Source organism: Rhinolophus ferrumequinum (genome assembly GCF_004115265.2).
Source record: "Rhinolophus ferrumequinum isolate MPI-CBG mRhiFer1 chromosome 5 unlocalized genomic scaffold, mRhiFer1_v1.p scaffold_110_arrow_ctg1, whole genome shotgun sequence".
Taxonomy (NCBI): Eukaryota; Metazoa; Chordata; class Mammalia; order Chiroptera; family Rhinolophidae; genus Rhinolophus; species Rhinolophus ferrumequinum.
Genome location: NW_022680355.1, coordinates 5,481,536 through 5,501,913, shown reverse-complemented (window position 1 = coordinate 5,501,913; position 20,378 = coordinate 5,481,536). Strand labels below are relative to the sequence as shown.

Here is a 20,378-nt window from a genome sequence, read left to right as displayed (position 1 = left end):
AAAATTACCCACACATTTGGGTTATGGAAGACATGGGGAGACACAGACATTTATAAGGGTTCATAGTTCAGGATTCAACATTTCCTTTTTCATGCATTGCCATTTTCAGAATCCCTACTCAGGTACTTAATGATCATTAGCTCTCGACTTCCGGTTTAAGCCTTCTGTCAGGAAAAAAAACTGATGTGTGTTATGTACTAGAGTATGAATGGTACATAATCTTTACCTGTTATCCCCTCTCAGGAGTATTTACATGTTACTGAGGAAGATGCCGCTCCAAGCTGAAAGAAGGGGTTCTCTGCAGTTATTACCAGAAAGGGGCTGCAATCACCCCAGTGAACATCTAGCCACGGCTGACCTTGGGTAGAGGGTCAGCACAGGTCCCCCACTAAGCTTGTACCATCCTATCAGAGGTGGAGGTAGAAATCATGTAAACACGGCTCACTACAGCCCCTCAGGTGGCCCTTCCCATCCTCTGCGGGCTCCACCATGCGGGAGGTTTCTGAAGACGTGACGCTACAACACAGTCACCCTGCACGTGTGGGTTACGGTTGCTGGAGTGACATGTGGGGCCTTCTGCTGTAAGGCTGCTGCTCAATGACTTTACAAAAAGTTATACAAAATTTCAGTTAGAATCTAGCCATCCCAGAAACACCTACATTTGAGGAGAAAGTGGAAAATAAATTGCATTGTGGATTTGTTTTATCTTCTTATTAGATAAGCTTTTAAAGATAGGTGGGTCAGTTCATTCATCAAGAATGAGACGGGCTGACTTTCCAAATGATATGGCTGAGATACAAAGCCTTCTCTGGTCTGCGTGGTCACTGTCTGGCTCTTCAATGCTGTCTCCTACCTCTTCTCCACATGTACCTTGTGCTTCAGCTCCTCTGACATTGCCATGGGTTCCATGGGCTTTACGAATTTGCACATGCTGCTTTTTCTGCCTGAAACACCCTTTCCTCTTTCTGAAAAATCCTATTCATCTTTCAAGCTTCAGTGAAACATTTCCTCTTCTGTGAAGCCTTGTTTTCCTCTGCAACCCCAGAAGATCTGATTACACCCTTGGGTGTTCCATCCCTATGCTCATCCTACTTCTGTTATAGATCTTATCACACTGAGTTACAGTTGTTTATTTTCACATCTATCCCCTGGCCTGTTCCTCTCTCTTAGCACTGGTAACAGATTCTAGAGGAACAGAAACTGTAACTTTCCATGTTTGTGTCTCAACACAGTGTCTGGCCATCATTCATGAACTCATCTAATTGAGTGCTTAGTATGTTTGAGAAATTGCACTCGGTATCAAAGTTAGAGGACGGAAAAAGACATTCTCTGAGCTTCAGCGAGGATGGCGTGTTATGAGGCTTGAGGGCAACAGTCCGGGATCAGACTGTGGGAACCCATGGCAGCCATGGCAAAGGTCTGGGGATTTTTCTTTTTTTTTTTTTCCAAAGGCAATGGGAACACATTGAAACAGAGACGTAACTACACCAGATCGGTGCTGACATTAGAGCATTCTGATAAGCACCACATTCAAAAGAGTGTTTATTTCTAGAGCAGAAGCGTGAAGAACACATGAAAAAGGGTACACATCAAAATTCAGCTGGGTCTACTTCTACCCCATCCGCACAATCTGGGTACTGGGTACACAGTGGTTTCCATATTATCTATTTTTTATACAGCTGATATATTTCAAACAAAATTTCAGTGTATTCAGGCAGAACATAGACAATGAGTAAGGAGGAATCATACTTGAAGTAGGGTGAACAGTTTACTGTCTATTTCAATAATCCATGGAAAGGTGGAACGGGCTTAAAACTAGGAGTGAGGCGATCAGAGGTAGAAACATCACCGGGTTTTTCAGAAGTAGAATCAACGTTCAGATGGTTCATTAGATACAGGGTGGGAGCATGCTGAAGAAGGAGTAAAATGGAAGACTATGGTGCCATCTACTAAGAGGAGAAAACTTGTGGAGAAAAAATTAAACCTAGGCTAGTTTCAGAATAAAAGTGTGCAAGCAGTCTAACACAATTTCTGTCACTCATATGCAACCTTAGGTATCACAACAAAAGTGGTCATATGGTGGTTTTCTTTCACTGAACTTCCCTGTTGAGTCAGTTGTCTTTGCATTCCACCCTTGGGAACAGTGGGTATCTGGCACAATCAGATTCCTTCAAAGGATAAGCACCATTTCAAGGCCTACAAACAGGAGGGATTACCTTCTAATTTAACCCTAAAACTGGATATGTATCTCTTCCCCAAATAAGGAGAGGATGCATAGACACACATAGATAAACTACTCTTTAAGGAACTAAAAAAACAAAACAAAACAAAACAATGACAACAAACACACTTCGAGGGTCACTAATTCTACTTTGACATGTCATCTTCTGTGGTCTAAAGAAAACCATACGTATGGACTTTATATGACAAATGCATTTATTTCCCTGCTGACAATGTTTGCACTATTAGTATTTCAGAAGTACTACAGAAGGAGATACAACAAATATATTCCAGGATAAAGATTTTCTTTCCAACTTTGACACGGACCTTTCTTGGAATGAACTAAAGGAGCATACATATTGACATAACATTAAACAAATACAAAGTAATAAAAATATTATACTTGAAAATCTATAAAACACAACTGTATAAATGTTACAAATATACTCTGACAGAAGTCTTCTCCTGAGGGTTCTTAACCTGATTCAGATAAACAAATATGAGAGTCTAAAAGAGTAAAAAAAGGTCACTAAGATCCCCACTGGATATTCTCCCATGGAAGCAGGGGATAATGAAGAGAAAAACATGGAGTAGAAATGCAGGGGAGGAGTTCTTTGTCAGGAAAAGAGTAATAAAGACAATACGAAGAAGACCTTTTGGCTTCCTGAGCAGTACCATGGCAGGAGGCAAGAAGAGAGCCAAGAAAAAAAGTGGTTGACCCATTTTCTAAGAAAGATTGGTATGATGTGAAAGCACCAGCTATGTTCAATATAAGAAATATTGAGAAACACTAGTCATGAGAACTCAAGGAACCAAAATTGTGTCTGATGGTCTGGCAGTTTTGAAGTGAGCCTAGCTGATCTTCAGAAAGATGAAGTTGCATTTAGAAAATTCAAGCTAACAACTGAGGACGTTCAGGGAAAAACTGTCTAATTTCCACGGCATGGATCTTACTCATGACAAATGTGCTCCATGGTCAAACAATGGTAGACCATGATTAAAGCTTGTGTTGATGTCAAGACTACTGATGGTTATTTGTTTCATCTATTCTGTGCTGGTTTTACTAAAACATGCAACAATCAGATTCAGAAGACCTCTTATGCTCAGCATGAACAAGTCCGCCAAATCCGAAAGAAGGTCATAGAAATCATGACACAAGAGGTGCAGCCAAATGACTTGAAAGAAGTGCTAAATATATTAATTCCAGACAGCACTGGAAAAGACATAGAAAAGGCCTGCCAATCTATTTATCTGCTCCATGATGTCTTTGTTAGAAAAGTCAAAATACTGAAGAAACCCAGGTTTTAATTGGGAAAACTCATGGAGCTTCACAGTGAAGGTAGCAGTTCTGGAAAAGCAACTGGGGCTGGGGCAGGTGTTAAAGTTGAACGAGCTGACGGAGGTGAGCCCCCAGCCCAAGAATCTGTATACAATTCAGACTTTTCACCGTGACAAATAAAACGTGCTCATGATTTTTTTTTTTAAAGACTACAAGGAGAAGTAGCAATTTAAAATCCAAAGTGAGTCAAGGCAGTGAGTGAATACTAAAAGGGGAATTAGAACCTTTTTATTTTCATAAGTGAACAATTTAGTTTATATCTCCATTTTGTTCAGTAACTGACTCAGTAAGACACCATCAAATAACATTTAAGTGATAATCAAAATGTTGCCAAGGAGAGTTAGAAAATATTTGAAGGTGTACGTTAGGATCTGTGAACTTTCTGGATACCAAATTCTTCTCAGAATAATTATCCTGTGGGGAAACTAATTTTATTATGAGAAAGGGTAACCGTGAGATTGGCACTTCAGGATTTCATGCAAAGTTTACAAAAAATGTGGTCATTCATTCCGTTTTTTTTTGTTTGTTTGTTTTAATTGTGTAAGAACACTTCATTGACCTACTGGATGATCAGGAATGTTTAACCTCCATATACGTGTGAATTTTTCAGTTTTTCTTCAGCTATTAACTTCTAATTTCATACCATTGTGGTCAGAAAAGATGCTTGATATGATTTCAGTCTTCTAAAATTTGTTAAGACTTGTTTTGTGGTCCAACATGTAATCTATCCTGGAGAATGTTCCACGTGCACTTGAGGAGAATGTGTATTCTGGGGCTGTTGGATGGAATGTTCTGTATATGTCTCTTAGGTTCAGTTAGTTTATATTGTTATTCAAGTCACTTTTTCCTTATTGATTTTCTGTCTGGATGTTGTATCCATTATTGAAAGTGGAATATTGACACCCCTTGCTATTATTGTATTCCTCTCTATGTCCCCCTTCAGTTTGTCTCTGTTTGATTTACATATATATGGGCTCTGATGTTGGTTGTACATGTATTTATAATTATTTTATCTTCCTGATGAATTGATTCTTTCATCAATGTATATTATTTTTTGTCTCTTGTGACAGGCTATACTTAAATCAGAAGTCTATTTTGTCTGATGTAAGTATAGCTAGTCCTGCTCTGTTTTGATTACCATTTGCATGGAGTATCTTCTTCCATCCCTTCATTTTGAGCCTATGCATGTCCTTAAATCTAAAGTGAGTTTCTTGTAGAGGGCAGACAGTTGAATCTTGTTGTTGCTGTTGTTTTTAATCCATTTAGCACTAAGTATTTTGATTATAAAGGCTAATCCGTTTACATTTAAAGTAATTATTGAGAGTTATTTTCTATCTTTTTCATAGTTCCTTTATCCTTATTTTCCTCTCTTGTTGTCTTTCTTTGTATTTCACTGATTTTTTTTGTAATGATATGCTTTGACTCCTCTTTTTCTTTTATGTGTCTTCTATAGGTATTTTCTTTGTGGTTACCCTGGGCTTACATAAACATCTTATAGTTTTAACAGTCAATTTTAGCTGATAACACCAAAATTTGGTCATTCTTAACTGGGTTTAAAATGAAGTAAATATGTCTTTCCTGCAATGATTACAGAGTGATTCTTTGCAATGTTTATTGACAAAACAAACACTTCACATTGACATTTTTGGTTTAGCTTTTGAAGTAAATTAAACCAAATGTTAGTTTATAAATGTGTATATTTTACTTGGAGAACATGTATGGTTCAAGTGAAATATTTTCTTTGGATCCCAACACAATGGCTTTTGAAAATCTAACAATGAATAAAAAATGTACTTATCTTTCAAATTATAAAACATTATAACATTAGTTACCAGTGTAGGTAAAGAAATAATTCAGTTTTTTTAAGTAAATAGAGTAATGGATTTATTTTAAAATGGCGTGAGGAATTTATCATCAATGTTAAAATAAATAAGCTTATGTGCAAGTACTAGAAAATGATAGAAGGCATTTTAAGGCATTTTATTACTTATTCCATGGCGTATAACTTAGGTTTACAAGTCTATCACCCACATTAAACTGGAGAGTAGGGAATGTATTTGTCAGTGTAACCCCCTCTGCCCACTGCTCTGTGTAGCACATAATAGGTTCTCTATAAATGTTGGCTGACTTCTATTGGGTAACTAAGCAGGAGAGTAATGAAAACACATTTTAATTTACTTTTGTAGAATTATACACCCTGGTGAGGGAGTGCCAGTAGACAAGGAGCTCAGTGAGGAACCCGAAGTGATTGTAATATTTCAGGTGTGAGGTGACATAGGACCTAACTGTTGGCAGTGAAAATGGAAAGCAAGGGATGGTTTAAACAGAATCTATGGGGGGGAAAGTAGCACAGCTAATCACAAAGGAAACAAAACAAAACAGAACCAAACAAAAGAAAACACAAAGCCAACCTTAAAATGTAGATCCTGCAAAACTGGAAAGACTGATGAAACAAGGAGCAAGATTTGGGAGGGGAGATGATGAGACAGGAAAGATGGCGCCACAGAAAACTAAAGAAGCGATGATTTCAAAAGAGGAGGCGTCTACACTATACATGCTATCAATGAGGTAAATGAACAGAAGGAAACTTTCTGATCAGGCTGTTCCCTGTTATCGCTTTTGAGAAAGATCACAGGAGAAAGAACTAATATTTTGTGAAAGGTGATAATAAAAGAGTTCTAAGTGGCATGGTCTGTCATTTACTGACCACCTTGACCCAGCACTCACTAATCTACCCAGTTTTCTCCCCAGGGTAGGCAAGGTCAGCTCTTCTACCCTTCACTGTTTTTCAGTTCCTTTCTGTTTGTTCTCATTTCTATTTCCTCTTCCTGGAGAGCCCTTCTGCTGCATAAACTACACCTGCCAAAGTCACACCTTCTTCTTTAGCTCTATCTCCAATACTTCTTCCTGAGCAATCTCCATCCTGCCAGGCATATGTCTTGCATTCCTTTGAACTTTCATGTCATTTTTCAACCTTTCCATGGCATACATGGACTATATATAGTTCTTGTTTCTTTTGCTACACATATAAATCTCCCTTCTAAGAGGGAAAGACTCAGACTCAGCATTTACTACACGTACATCTCTATGAATGCTTAGAAAAGAAAACTGCTTTACACATGTCATTTAGTCTTCCATTTATCAATCCAAAGGCAGACTCAGGCCAGATGCTGTTTTGGAGGCTGGATACAGCACTGAAAAGATGGAGAGGGTCCTGCCTTCTGGGAGGTTACTTTCCATTTTTTGGAATTACATTGACTAGTTAAAGGTCTTTCCAATGCTAAAGATTTATTACTCTATGGATCATTTCATAATGATAGTAGTATTTAAAAAAATACATTGAAATATTTTCCACTGAGATGATCTTATAATTATTTCCCATCTGAAAGAAGAAATGAAAAAGACTATTTTCAAATAGAAAATTACCGATTACAATCATCAGTGAGAAACCTACAGACAAGAAGATATTTTCTTAGACAACATAATCAAACTGATCTAATTCTTTAGAGCTAAGCTTACAAACACTGGGGCAGAACATGCAAGAAGAATAAAGACTCCAGTATAATGAGTTTTTAATGTTTTCACTGTATCACTGGAAAAATAATTTATCAGCCTGAGAGAAAAGCTGCTTTTTCACTCAAAGAGTAACAATATCTAATACGTTCAAGTTGCCAATGTGTATGGAAACATTTAAAACCACTACATGACAGTAATACCCTCTCACAGCAGTGACGTGGTACCTAATAAAAATAATGCATTATAAAAATGATGACATATTCTGTCATTGAGACAATACCCAAAACTCAATGGCTATTGCTAAATACATCCTAGAAAGAGGAGGATGAATACATATCATAATACTAACTGCTGTAAGCAGAAATTTGAGGAAATGTGATATGCTAGTTCATAAAATCAAGGAAATATAAATAGTGTAACGTCACTGAGGTATGGGTTAATGTTTCAAATTATAATGGATGGGATTCCTTCTCATTTTTTTTTTTTTTTAACTAGGCAATCTTTTGTCACAGGATTAGGAAAGGTTCAAGTTTTTTTCTTTTTCTCGTACAGAAAAATGATCAAGACATTTGTTATCTCAGCTGTGATCGGAGTTTTTCATCCCTTATTTTATACATAAACATACACAAAAAAATCCTTAGTCCATGTCACTTTCTCTTGATTGCACTACAAAATCTTTTTAAAAATCCTCAGCTGTTTATTTTCTTTAATCCACTTGTGATCTGAACTTTGCATCCACTACGAATTTCATATCCATTGAATAATTCTTTTTAAAAAGGTTCTGGAGATCTATTGTAAAACACAGGCCCTTATAGTTTAAAATACTATATTGTACATTTAAAATTTTGTTAGGAGGGTAGATATTATGTTAAGTGCTCTTACCACAAAAGAAAAATCAATCAATCAATCAATCAGGTGGAAGGAAACTTTAGGAGGAGATGGATTTCTTCATAGCCTTGATTAGGGTGATAGTTTCATGAGTAAATATTTATCTCCAAACTCATCAAGCTGTATACATTAACTATCTATAGCTTTTGGTGTATCAATAATATCTCAATACAGTGATTCAAAAATAATAAAATAAGAAATAAAAAATTAGGGTAAGTCATATACTAGTAAGGTTCTAAAGGCAAAAAGATCAGAAGATTGAGGACAAATGGTAATTTGGAAAGACACCAAAATGACATACCCTCTATTTAAAAAAGGAGATGATGAGATTTATTCCAGTTTTAATACTGATAATAGCCTATACCTATCCTTTTTAAATACTGACTTACTGATGTGAGTCCTCTTTTGCCATTATATGATTTCCCTTGACCTACCATAACCAAATTTTCTTCTTAAGTGCCTCTCCCTCACATAATATCTATTCAGTATCTACTGTGCATAGGGCATTGAAGAGAGGATGGTAGAAACATAGGACTGCTATTATATCTGTTTTCCACTCCTTGTTTTTTTTTTTTTTTTTTTCCCCAAATGCTTTACTAGTTCAGTTTAGGATAATATTTCCTAAAAATTGTAGTATGCCTTAAGGTTTTAAATCTAATGTAAATTTCTAAGAAGGAAATTTAGTATGTGGCAATCCCTAAACTTATTTGAGCAGAGATCCAGTATTTTAAAAATTGCTATCTCTAAGCCTTACAGACTCAATGTGAGAAATACCACAGTAGAATGAGAAAGGCAGGGCAGAAGGATCCAGGAACAGTCACTGCTAATGGTGACCTGCTCTACTGACTGACTGTCCATTCCATGTTTATGAGTAACACAATGTTATGTGTCCATTATGAGAAAGATGGACCAGTACATATTGTTTAACAATCAACTTTTGTCCTGAAAAGATTCACCTAGACCCTGAATTATGTCCTCCCCTTGATTATGAAACAAGATTGTGAATTACATTCTTTGAGCAAATAGTAGAAGCAGTTGGAAGATGAAGTGTTTCTTCAGTGAATTTCTAAGGATGTACTGAAGATTTGTTTCCAATATTTCAAATTCTAAGAAAGATACACAGGCAGAGAACAGGAACTCAAGAAGTCTGCTAGGGAGAATTGCAAAATATTTAACTTGTATCTGGAACTCTTTATAAAGCCTAGGGCAAAGATTAATCTAAAAGAATCATTAAAGATAATCTTCTAGATTAATTTGTTGAATTTTCCTTTTTTTTGGTTCATATTTGTTTATGAAACTATTTTCTGTAAGATAAATATATACATCCTTACTTCTAAGAGGTAAATATGTGTTGAAATAATTTTTATTCTGAAGATATGAATCCAAACAGCAAAAGCCAAAATACTTTAAACTCAATAAACTCTAATACTCAAAATACTGTAAACCGAGTGAGTGCTTTTCTGCATTGTTGTCTGTTCATCAGAAAGACTTTTGAAAGTCACCTTTGCATAATAATTTTCCCAGAACCATCTCAGAAACTTGCCTGTGACAGTGGAGGAAGGCCAGTCATTGCAAATCACTATTCTTAGGATAATGTCTCCTAATGTTTGATTTAATCTTATAATTGATTAAAATGGAAAACAAAAAAGCAAAACAGGAGTTTAGATGTCACCTATTAGATGCTTATTTCTGCCTTTATAGTTTTGCCCAAGCTATTTCCTTCCCGAATTTTCCATCAATCCATACACCTTTCCTTCAGAAGATCATCATTCATCATTCAACCTTTGAGGGATATTTATGGAGGAACTAGGTATATAATGGGAAACAATACAGGCATGATGTCTAACCTGGTAAATATTTTTTATTAGGAAAAAATATATTTAAACAAATAACCAGAAACGTGAATATATACTAAGGAATAGTGTAAATGCTATGCTATGAAGGAAAAACAAGAATGCAGTATACAGTATATAGTGTATAGTATATATCATCCAGATTGCACCTATATAGTACACATACAGTTTATAGTATATGGTATATAGAATATAGTAAAGAGCATACAGCACATCACAAACACACACACACACACACAGAGACACACACAGACACACACACACACACACACACACACAGTATTCAGCATAGGGCAGTGAGGTGAGTGTCCTGAACAGCCAAGAGTTGACGCATGCTTAGGAGTTCAGGATGGGATGATGTAGGAGGGTTCCAGGCAGAGAAAACAGGTTACGAGTGGCCCTGAGATGGTAAGGAACATGGCTCCTTTGAGAAACTGAAAGGAGATCACCATTGCTGGGGCACAGCAAATGTGAAGAGATGGGCAACTCCATGTAAAGTTTCCAAGTGGTCTCTCCACCTCTATTCTCCCACACCTACTCCTTCCCCCACACACAATGCACCTCCACAGTGCCAGCAAGGGGCTTGGTGAAGCAGGGCAGAGAGGAGCAAGTAGTCCCTAAGGAACATCACAATGCACATTCTAGCGCTGTGGCCATAGGTAGGAGACCCTTGGGATGGGCTGTGTCAGCCAGAGTTACCTTTCAAACATCAACCCAGTTACGACAGACTCCACTGCACTGCGTCAGCCCCTGTGCGGCCTCCCAAGGCTCTTACAACAGAGTCCAAATCCTCCCAAGGCCGGGATCAACCTTTGTGGCCTGGCTCCTGACATGAGTCCTTCCCGTTGTCCTCCACCTCACGATGGAAGAAAATCAACACGCTTCATGACAGCAATTACCCTGGCCACTTGGAGACCTCCTATTTTCTTCTGATTTAACCTATGAGTGATATGCTCGACATGGCCAGAGGTCAAGTGTGTGTAGAAGTGGAGTCTTCAACTCACAAATGAATTTTGCAAAAAGTAAAACTGAAGGAAGCTCTCGCTACCACGGAAGTGAATCGCCCAATCTCTGAACATAACTTTCTTCTGACTCCTTAAAGGCAGGAATTATGCCTTAGTTACCCCTGTGTCCCTGATGTAGAGTATAGTGTCTGATACAAAATAAGTACTCAATAAGTCTTTGTGGAATTGATGAATATTTTAAACTACTCAAGGCCAACACTACATTATAAATAAGCATATTTTCCCAGGGTTTAATTTATCAGTTGCGTAATTTAATAGCCTAATTTTGAAAAGAGCAAATCAATCGATGGAGATTAAGTAAATGATGCTCCAGGTCACATCACTAAAGAGCAGGTCAGTGATTAGAACCGAATCTGCCTCTAAACGCCATGACCGCACAGGGCGTGGGGCTCCATCAGAAGGTTCTTAATGATACTTGGTGAGATTCCAACCATGGCGACAGCCAAGCCAACTGGACAGATAAAGAATGGGCTGTCAGGAGATCTGCTTGTTCGACTTCACCGGAGACTATCCACAGTCATGTTCCGTATTTCCCCGACTTGCTCAGGGATGTCAGAAAGAGAAAGGGGTAGAAAAGACGGCAGTCTTATCTTTATTCATTGGAATCCCCTTGGTGAATTATCACAGACTGGCTTTCCCCTGTCACTCAACACCCTTCTAGGTCCCCTCACCCTTCCCTGCCCGTTGTTTGGAGAACACATGCACTAAATTGCACAATGCATTTGAGACTAAAGAACAAATATTTCATTTCATTTTTAATATTTCATTGCTTCCTACCATTATTGTGGATAATCATGTTTATCCTAATATTCATTTCAGGTCGACAGTGTTGAGACTACTTGCGAACTATCTGACCTGAGACTCAGAATAGATTTTCCTGTGGTAATGACGTTACACACTGTGGTCCTGTCTGTAGGCCAGTCCAAAAACAGGATATCGATAAATGGAGCACAAATATTTATTGCCTATGTAACATTTCTGGAACAAAAGGAAGAAGCAACAGTGTAGAAACAAATACTATTTCACCATATACCAATAAAAGGCTGCTGGAAGCCGAAGGGGAACAGAAGGATAACCTTACTCCCAAAGTTCAGGCAGCTGGAGGAGCACTAGTGGTGCCACCGAGAGCCCGGAATGAACATGACTGGAAGCTGTAATGACAGTGAGAAGGTTGGCAAGATTGCAGAAAGGAAGAGAGATGACTTCTGAAAATGCATTCCCTTCCTCTTCCAATTTTATTATGCTTCCTTTCTCTAGTTTTTTATTGCCTGCCTGTGTGACCCACAAGGACCTCAGTTTCCTCCTATGCTTATCTGGAGATAGAACAACTCCATTGCTGGTTTGCAGTAAGGATTCAAGTTAATACGCCCGACGCCCCTGATAGCACGACTGGCACCTGGTTGGCACGCTATGAATGGTCTGTCACCGCTGTTACCACTGCTGCTACACCCCTACTGTGAATACTCTTCCTGTCACCATCGTTACTGGTTTCACTATTCGTTAGCTGAATAAACAGGCTGACCCCAGAGAACACAGCTTTATTTTGTTTCCTACCAGAGCCTTGAAATTCTCCCTTGGGTTTCTTCCCTTACCTTTGATGACATCTCAGGAACATTTCATGTCATCACAGGCATTAATGAACAGTATCATTTTTTAGGCATTAGAGTTCAGGACTAAGAAATGAAGATGTCTACCTCACCGGATTGAAAGCCAGTTTAAAGGTAATCTCTACTCCTACGGGTTTAGACTGGACCTAGGGTTCAAGGACACAGAGGGGTGGTCTGTCCTTTTACTCCCACCCTCTCTTTGGCTCCTTGACTCCTTAAATGAAAAAAAAAGAAGTCTTTTAATAATTAGCTACTGCTCCTTGGATCTCTCTCTTGGGTGTTAGACAAACACAACGTCACGGCATATGTCAAAATCCAGAGGGTGAATTTACAGATTCTTCAGACACCGCCACCCTCTACCGTGGTTCTCTCAGACTGCCCTTGGGACTCAAGTGATGCACTGTCAGGTCGATGTCCTCTGCCACTTATCCACCTCCCCACATCCAACTCTCGGTGGTAAGTACATCGATTATTTTCTGCTGGATGCACATCGCTCCAGCAGGTGAGGGTGTCAGGCTATCTTTCCTGCCATCTATTGAACAACGGAAACGTGTATAATTGCCACGTGTCAGTTCTGCCCTTTCTCCTGGATCCCGTGGCAAGCCACTTGACGGCTTTCCCCCTCAGGCTTCTCCAGGTGGAGTCTATGGGGAGGGAGGAAAAACATCACCTGGCTTTATACTCTCATCAATTCCCTCTGAAGACCCTTCTCTCTAACGAATTATCATCTTTCTCAGACAAGCTCTTCCATAGTTTGGTCTCCCCTGGGGATACGTCTGGGTTCTCTCTCTGAACTCCAGAACAATTTATCACCCGTTGTCATCTGCACTGGGAAGTGATTTTTGACACAGGAGATTAAGTCCTATTCTTTCCTATTACCCACCTATTACCAGGTCACCTTAAAAGAGCACTGTCGGGGAGGAGGTAAGGAATGAGAGTGAGAACAGGAGAGTGGCAGTTTTCTCTCACCTCCTCCTTGTTCACACTTCTCAAGTTCTGTTCCACAAGCACAGACCTCATGGCCTCAACAAAACTGAGGTGTGTTTGGAAGAAAGGGGCTAAAGTGATGTGTCTGATTAAGGACAAAGTGAGGATTACGTGGGCTGCAAGGAGAGAGCACGCTCTGCCACAGTAAAAGAGAAGGTGAGAGAAAACCCACGTGTCCACAAAGAAGATTGACATCGAAGATATCTGTGTACACTAATGCATTAAAACCAAGAAGTACCTATATGGGCCCTAGTCTCTGGCAGTAAAGAAGTGGTAAATTCATTAGGAAAACAATATATTCATACAGACAGCAGTTAAAATAATATAACAACACATACAACAGAATACCATCCTACACTGGAGATTAAGTCTTAGGAAAATTTTAACAAGGAGCTGGAATTGCTTCAGAAAAAAAATCCTATAGAAAATAGGAACCAAGATATAAGGGGTAGGAAGGCTATTCATTTTTTTCTATTATTATTTTTAATAGCTTTTTACAGTGGCAAAAGTACCTTAATGTGAAAACTCTGAAAAGAAAAATTATAAAAAAGCAAAATACAAAAAAAAAAAAAAAATGATTCTACTATCCAGAGATAACTACTGCTGTTCACATTTTCAATTTTCTCACATTCTCCCCTCAGTAATCCTATTACATTTCCCTTGATAATCCATTCTCTCAGCATAAAAGTGACTATTGCGTCTTTTGTCCCCTCCTCCAGTCTCCCACACACTCTCAGACCTCCTCACTCTCAGCTGACGACTTGACCTTTCATTTCCCTGCTGAAGAAGGGAGAGCGGCTCCCATGGAAGGTCAAGTCCTCCCACTGGGACAATCCCACGCCCTTCTACCCTGAACGACTCTGTTCCTTCAATTATATCTTCTAAAAGATACGTCGTCCCAGTTTTCCCAGACACACACACACACACACACACACACACACACACACACTCATGTCCGTCCTTTGGCTCAACATCACATAAAATGAAACAAAAACTCCCTTAGGCTCTACATCTCTTCCCGCTGTGATCCTATTTCTCTGCACCCCTGTACAAAACTCTTTTAAAGGTTTGTTTGAAATGCTGTCTCCTGTCTCCACATTCATTTCCTCTCCAACTCTTTCCCGAACACACACCTACCAAGTTTGTGTTGCCAGGACTCCTTCAAAGCTGTTCTTACCAAGGGGAGCAGCGATGCCCATGTCTAGCTAATGCTCAGCGGGGCCACGTTAAGACCTTCCCAGGTCCTTCCTTTCATTAAAAAAATAATTAAAAATTATAATTTATGACTCACCTATTATAAAGACAAATATAATCTAGGCTAGGTTCATTATTACATTAGGTTGGTGCAAAAGTAATTGTAGTTTAAAAGGTGCAATTACTTTTGCACCAACCTAATATATTCATTACTACTGTATTCATTTTTTTTAAATTCTGATTCTAAAAGAAATGAAAATTAAGACACTTTGTGGGTCCCTATAAGTGTCGTGGGCCCTAGCCACTGTGTCACCTGTAGGTGACGGATAACCTGGCCCTGATGGTGACTTTTCAGTCCTCACCATACTCTCAGTAGCATTCCACACTGTTAATTATCCTTTCCTTGAAACTGTTTTCAATGTCTTCGATGACACTCCTCTCTTGGTTTTCTTCCCACCCTGTTAGCTGCTTTTTCAAAGCATGCTCCCTCCATCTTGCCTTGTGGGCACTGGTGTGCGCCAGGGCTGAGCCTAAGACCCCTTCCCTGTCTACCTATACCCAGTCCCCGGGGATGCTCAACCTGTCCAACTGATCACTCCTAAATTTATATCTCTGACCCCCACTTCTCTGAACTCTGGACTCAGATATCTTAACTGCTTATTTAATATTTCCATTCGAATGTTTTATAGGAATCTCAAACTTAACATGCTGAAAACGGAATCCCGCCCATCCCTATCTTGTTCTTCCCCAGTGACCTACCTACCTCACTCAGTCGCACAAGCCAAAATCCTTAACATCACCCTTGGCTTTTCTCCTTTTCTCATACCCCTTACCAATTTATCAACAAATATTCTCAGCATTACCTTCAAAATATATCTAGAAATCTTCCATTGATGGCCATGGAACAGGCCCATTTAATGTATATGGCCCATTTAATACCAATAAGTGATTACATTTATGGGTAAAAGGATAGTGGGAATAAATAGTGACCATATCTTGGGATAAGGACTATGCTTCCAAGAGAAATAGGAAAGTTGGGGGACAGTGTTTAATCACTCTTGAGATGTGATGATAATTATCTAAATGTACCACATTTTATGAAATGTTGAGTTATCAGAGCCAAAATAATAAACAGATGTTAGCTAATATTTAGGTGTAATAATAATATGGAATGTAGATTGCAGATTTGGGTACAAGGGTACTGAAAACTTCTGAAATAGAAAAATAAAAGAGGAGACGCTCAGAGTCACATCTTGGAGCATGTTTATGCACACAGCAGTTACTGAAACAAGACAGAGAAGGATCTCTTAGAAAGGTTGGTAGAAACCAAGATATTGTTATTACCAGAGTCCAAGGGAAGAACATGGTTCACAACAATCAGCAGAGCCTAAAGCTATAAAGAGATCAAGGAAAATGAAGATCGGTCAACTGCCATTAGATCTGTCGAGGTGTTGAGCAGGGCTTTAGCAGTTCAGTTTTAGTAATGATAAGCCTAGAAAGCAGAGGAAGAACCTTAAGGATTTTTCAATGAAGGCATCAATCAAAGATATAAACACTTTTTTTTTTTTTTTAGTAGACTAAAAGGAGAAATAGTATAGTAACTAAAGAGTGCAAACAAATTTTTCACTATTTGGGAGTATGAAGTGCATGAAAGCCAAAGAGAAGGAAGTTGGGGTGGGGGAAGAGCAACAGGAATAAGACATCCTGAGCCACTGAGTTATACTCAACTCTGAATTAAATAAGTGTCTTCTGAATCACACAAAATATCTGCCCTTGGCTGATAACTACACAATATTTATTGTACTTCCACACTTTACCTAGGAGGAAGAAATTGCTGCTATCAAATTACCTCCATGTTATGGATTTTCTGTTATGTTGCTATGGAAACCTACTATTCTCTTTCACTATCACACCTCCCCCACATATGTGTGTGTACACACACACACACACACACACACAGAATTACAAATAGAAACACAAGTGGAATTACAAATTTATAGAAACTTCATTACAAACTCTTACATGCAGCCTAGACATTTGGTATCTTAGTCTCAGTGAGAAAGAACAGTATCAGATTTCTCTGTGTGAATCACTGGTTTAACCAGAAATCCTTCAACAGTTTCTTCCATTCCATACTCCGCTACTATGGTTTTCCACAATTGGGACTATTTCCATGGATAGTCAGCATTTACCAGAATGAGATTTCCTTACTCATTGTGCCCCTCTTGTGTACCAATTTCCAGAAAGGGGAAGAAAGGAGAGAATAACTTGTTAATATCAATTTGTTAGACTCATAACTTGTTTTCAATTAAGTCGTTTTCTGAACAAGTGATAATAAGAAATGTTTTATTAATATTTTTCTTTTGCAGTAATATTATATGTTGATTTTATATTATAAGGCTTATGACATCACAAATATGTTGTTACCTGTTATACAAAAGCAATTTTTATTAAAAGAAATATAATAGAGAAGGTATAGCTAACACAAAATAGTAAAACAAATGATATGATTCCTATCGAACATAATTAAAATCTCCATAGCAACATAATCACTCCCTCAGTCAACCCTAATTAGATTTCATCCTCCCAGAACTTTCCCATCGGATCTCTTCAAGTGAGAGCGAATGCTATGAAAATGACAAAATTTTCTTAGGGCTCAAAGGCCTTCATTCAAACAACTTAGCACTTTTTTTTTCTTGTTTTGCTATTTATGGCCCATCATCATACAGTTTTTCGCTAAACAAAGAAACACTAAATAATAACAACAATATTGAAAAACAAACTTTGAAATATTCTTTTGAGGGTCTATAGGGAATAGACTGGAAATGAAAGTACTTAAAATATTCGGTTCTTAATTTTAAAATAAATTTTCAGGAAAGATTATTTAGTTATAGTTTATCAAAATGATGGACCACCATGTACATGTTAGTTTTGCAAATTAATATTAATGACATGAGAGAATAGTTGTAACATAATTAGACCATAAAGAACAATTTCTAAAATAGTATGCATAGCAAGATCCCTTTTGTATGCTAGAAGAATATACTACAAAACGTTAACAGTGATCATTTCTGGGTGCTGGTATTAATCGTGATTTTTTTTTTCTTTTTCATGCTCTTCAGCACAGTTGACCCTTAAACAACATGGGTCTGACCTGTACGGGTCCACTTATATGTGGATTTTTTCAATAAATAGTGTAAATGTATTTTCCTTCCTTGTGATTTTTTTGGTGTTGTTATGATGCCAATTTTAAGTAGTGTTATTTAAGTCACCACATTTTCCAGTTTACAATACCGTACTTATAAAGTGCATCGTTATTTCCTTTCCCTGTGCACAAATTTCACATTCAGTGTCAAGAATGCCCAGTTATTTATTACATAGCAGCTCCATTTTATAACTGCCATGGAATTTGCTACAAATTTGGGTCATTCCATATTTTCTGTGGAACAATGCTAAATCTATGCCCAAGGTTGGCTTAATCGACCTCTTTGGTGATTGGCCCAGAAGAGGCACCACCAAAAGGAGGGGCTCCACCATGAGGGAAGCCCCCAGGCATCCCTCCTGGTACACCTCCTGCACTCTGGTACAGCGTGGTAATGATGGGGTTGCCAGCTCTTTCTAATGATGTTCAAATTCTTCCTTCTGTGCAGCCTGATTCTCATCAAGCCAGTTGAAGATTTTATTGCACTTGTCAAGAATCTTCTGTTTGTCATCATCATTGATCTGGCCTTGACATTTTTCATCTTCAACAGTTGCTTCCATGTTGAATGCATAGGATTCAAGTGAATTTTTGGAAGACACCTTGTCTCTCTGCTTCGCATCTTCAGCTTTGTGCTTCTCAGTTTCCTGGACCATGCGCTCCATGTCTTCCGTGTTCTCAGAGGACCCTGTCTTTAGTGATGGTAATCTTGTTCTCCTTTCCTGTACTTTTATACGGAGACAGTGAGGATGCCATTGGCATCGATATCAAAAGTGACTTCAATCTGAGGAGCACCACGTGGTGCAGGAGGCGTGCCTGTGAGGTTGAACTTGCCAAGCAGGTTGTTGCCCTTGGCCACAGCCCGCTCACCTTCATAAACCTGAATGAGTGCACCCAGCTGGCGGTCAGAGCAGGTAGTGCAGGTCTGTGCCTGCATGGTGGGAATGGTAGTCTTGCGCTTGATGAGGGTAGTCAGTCGTAACTCCACCAGCAGTTTCAATGTCGAGGGAAAGAGGAGTGACATCCAAGAGCAGCAAATCTGGAACATTTTCAGATTTGTCTCCCACATACGATGGCTGCCTGGACAGCTGCACCATAACCAACAGCCTCATCAGGGTTGATGCTCTTATTCAACTCTTTTTCACTGAAGAAGTCCTGTAGAAGTTTCTGAATCTTGGGGATACGACTAGCACCACCCACCAGGACAATATCACGGATCTGGGACTTGTCAAGCTTGGCATCCTTAAGGGCTTTCTCTACAAGGTCCAGAGTGCCACGGAAAAGGTCAGCCCTCAGTTCTTCAAATAGGGCACAGGTGATAGAAGTAGAGAAGTCGATTTAATATTAATACTGGCCAGGGTATTTTCTGTTTAAGCCATAAGCAATGGCAGCAGCAGTTGGCTCATTGATGATTCTAAGCACAATGAGACCAGCAGTGGTTCCAGCATCTTTGGAAGCCTGATGCTGAGAGTCACTGAAGTAAGCATTGTGACAACAGCATTGGTCGCAGTCTTCCCAAGGTAGGCGTCTGACATTTCCTTCATCTTTGTCAAAACCATAGATGACACTTCTTCTGGATAAGAACTTTTTGTCTCTCCCTTGTATTCTACTTGGACCTTGGGCCTGCCAGCATCATTCACCACCGTGAAAGGCCAATGCTTCATATCAGATTGAACAACAGCATCATCAGATCTACGTCCAATCAAGTGTTTGGCATCAAAAACTGTTGGTGGGGTTCATTGCAACTTGATTCTTTGCAACATCACTGATCAATCTTGCGATAGCGGTAAAGGCGATATAACTTGGGGTGGTTTGGTTTCCCTGATCACTGGCAATTACTTCCACTTTTCCTTGCTGGAAGACACCCCCACAAGAGTAGGTGATGCTGAGATCAATGCCAACTGCAGGTCTCACGGGCATGGTTGCTTGAGTGTAGGTGCGACTTAAGAAGAGAGATCCCGACAGCTGTCCCTGCATTCAGTGAGCCCTTCCTTATAATTGTCTTGCTAACATTTTCTTTTCTCTAGCTCACTTACTTGTAAGAATACAGTATATAATATGTATAACATATAAAATATGTGTTAATTGACCATCAATGTCATCAGTAAGGCTACTACTGGTCAACCGTAGGCAATTACCATATTTCCCCGAAAATAAGACCTAGCTGGACAATCAGCGCTAATGTGTCTTTTGGAGCAAAAATTAATATAAGACCCGGTCTTATTTTACTATAAGGCCGGATATAATATAATATAATATAATATAATATAATATAATATAATATAATCCTGGGTCTTATTTTACTATAAGACTGGGTCTTATATAATATAATGTAAGACTGGGTCTTATATTAATTTTTGTTCCAAAAGACGCATTAGGGCTGACTGTCAGGCTACGTCTTATTTTCAGGGAAACACAGTAGTAGTTGGGTAGTGAAAAGTTACACGTGGATTTTAGACTATATGGGGGGTTGGTACCCGAAACCCCTGCGCTTTGCAAGGGTCAACTATATTTTCCAAATATTTTGGAATGTATCAGTTGGGAATGCTT

The 20,378-nt window shown here is 38.8% G+C and overlaps 1 protein-coding gene and 1 pseudogene across 4 annotated transcripts in view; both read right to left on the bottom strand.

Moving 5' to 3' along the window:
* Positions 1–20,378, bottom strand: part of PLXDC2 (plexin domain containing 2) — a 389,290-nt gene that overhangs the window by 136,921 nt on the left and 231,991 nt on the right. The gene's annotated exons all lie outside the window — the stretch shown is intronic.
* On the bottom strand, positions 18,105–19,748 carry LOC117019100 (heat shock cognate 71 kDa protein-like; annotated as a pseudogene).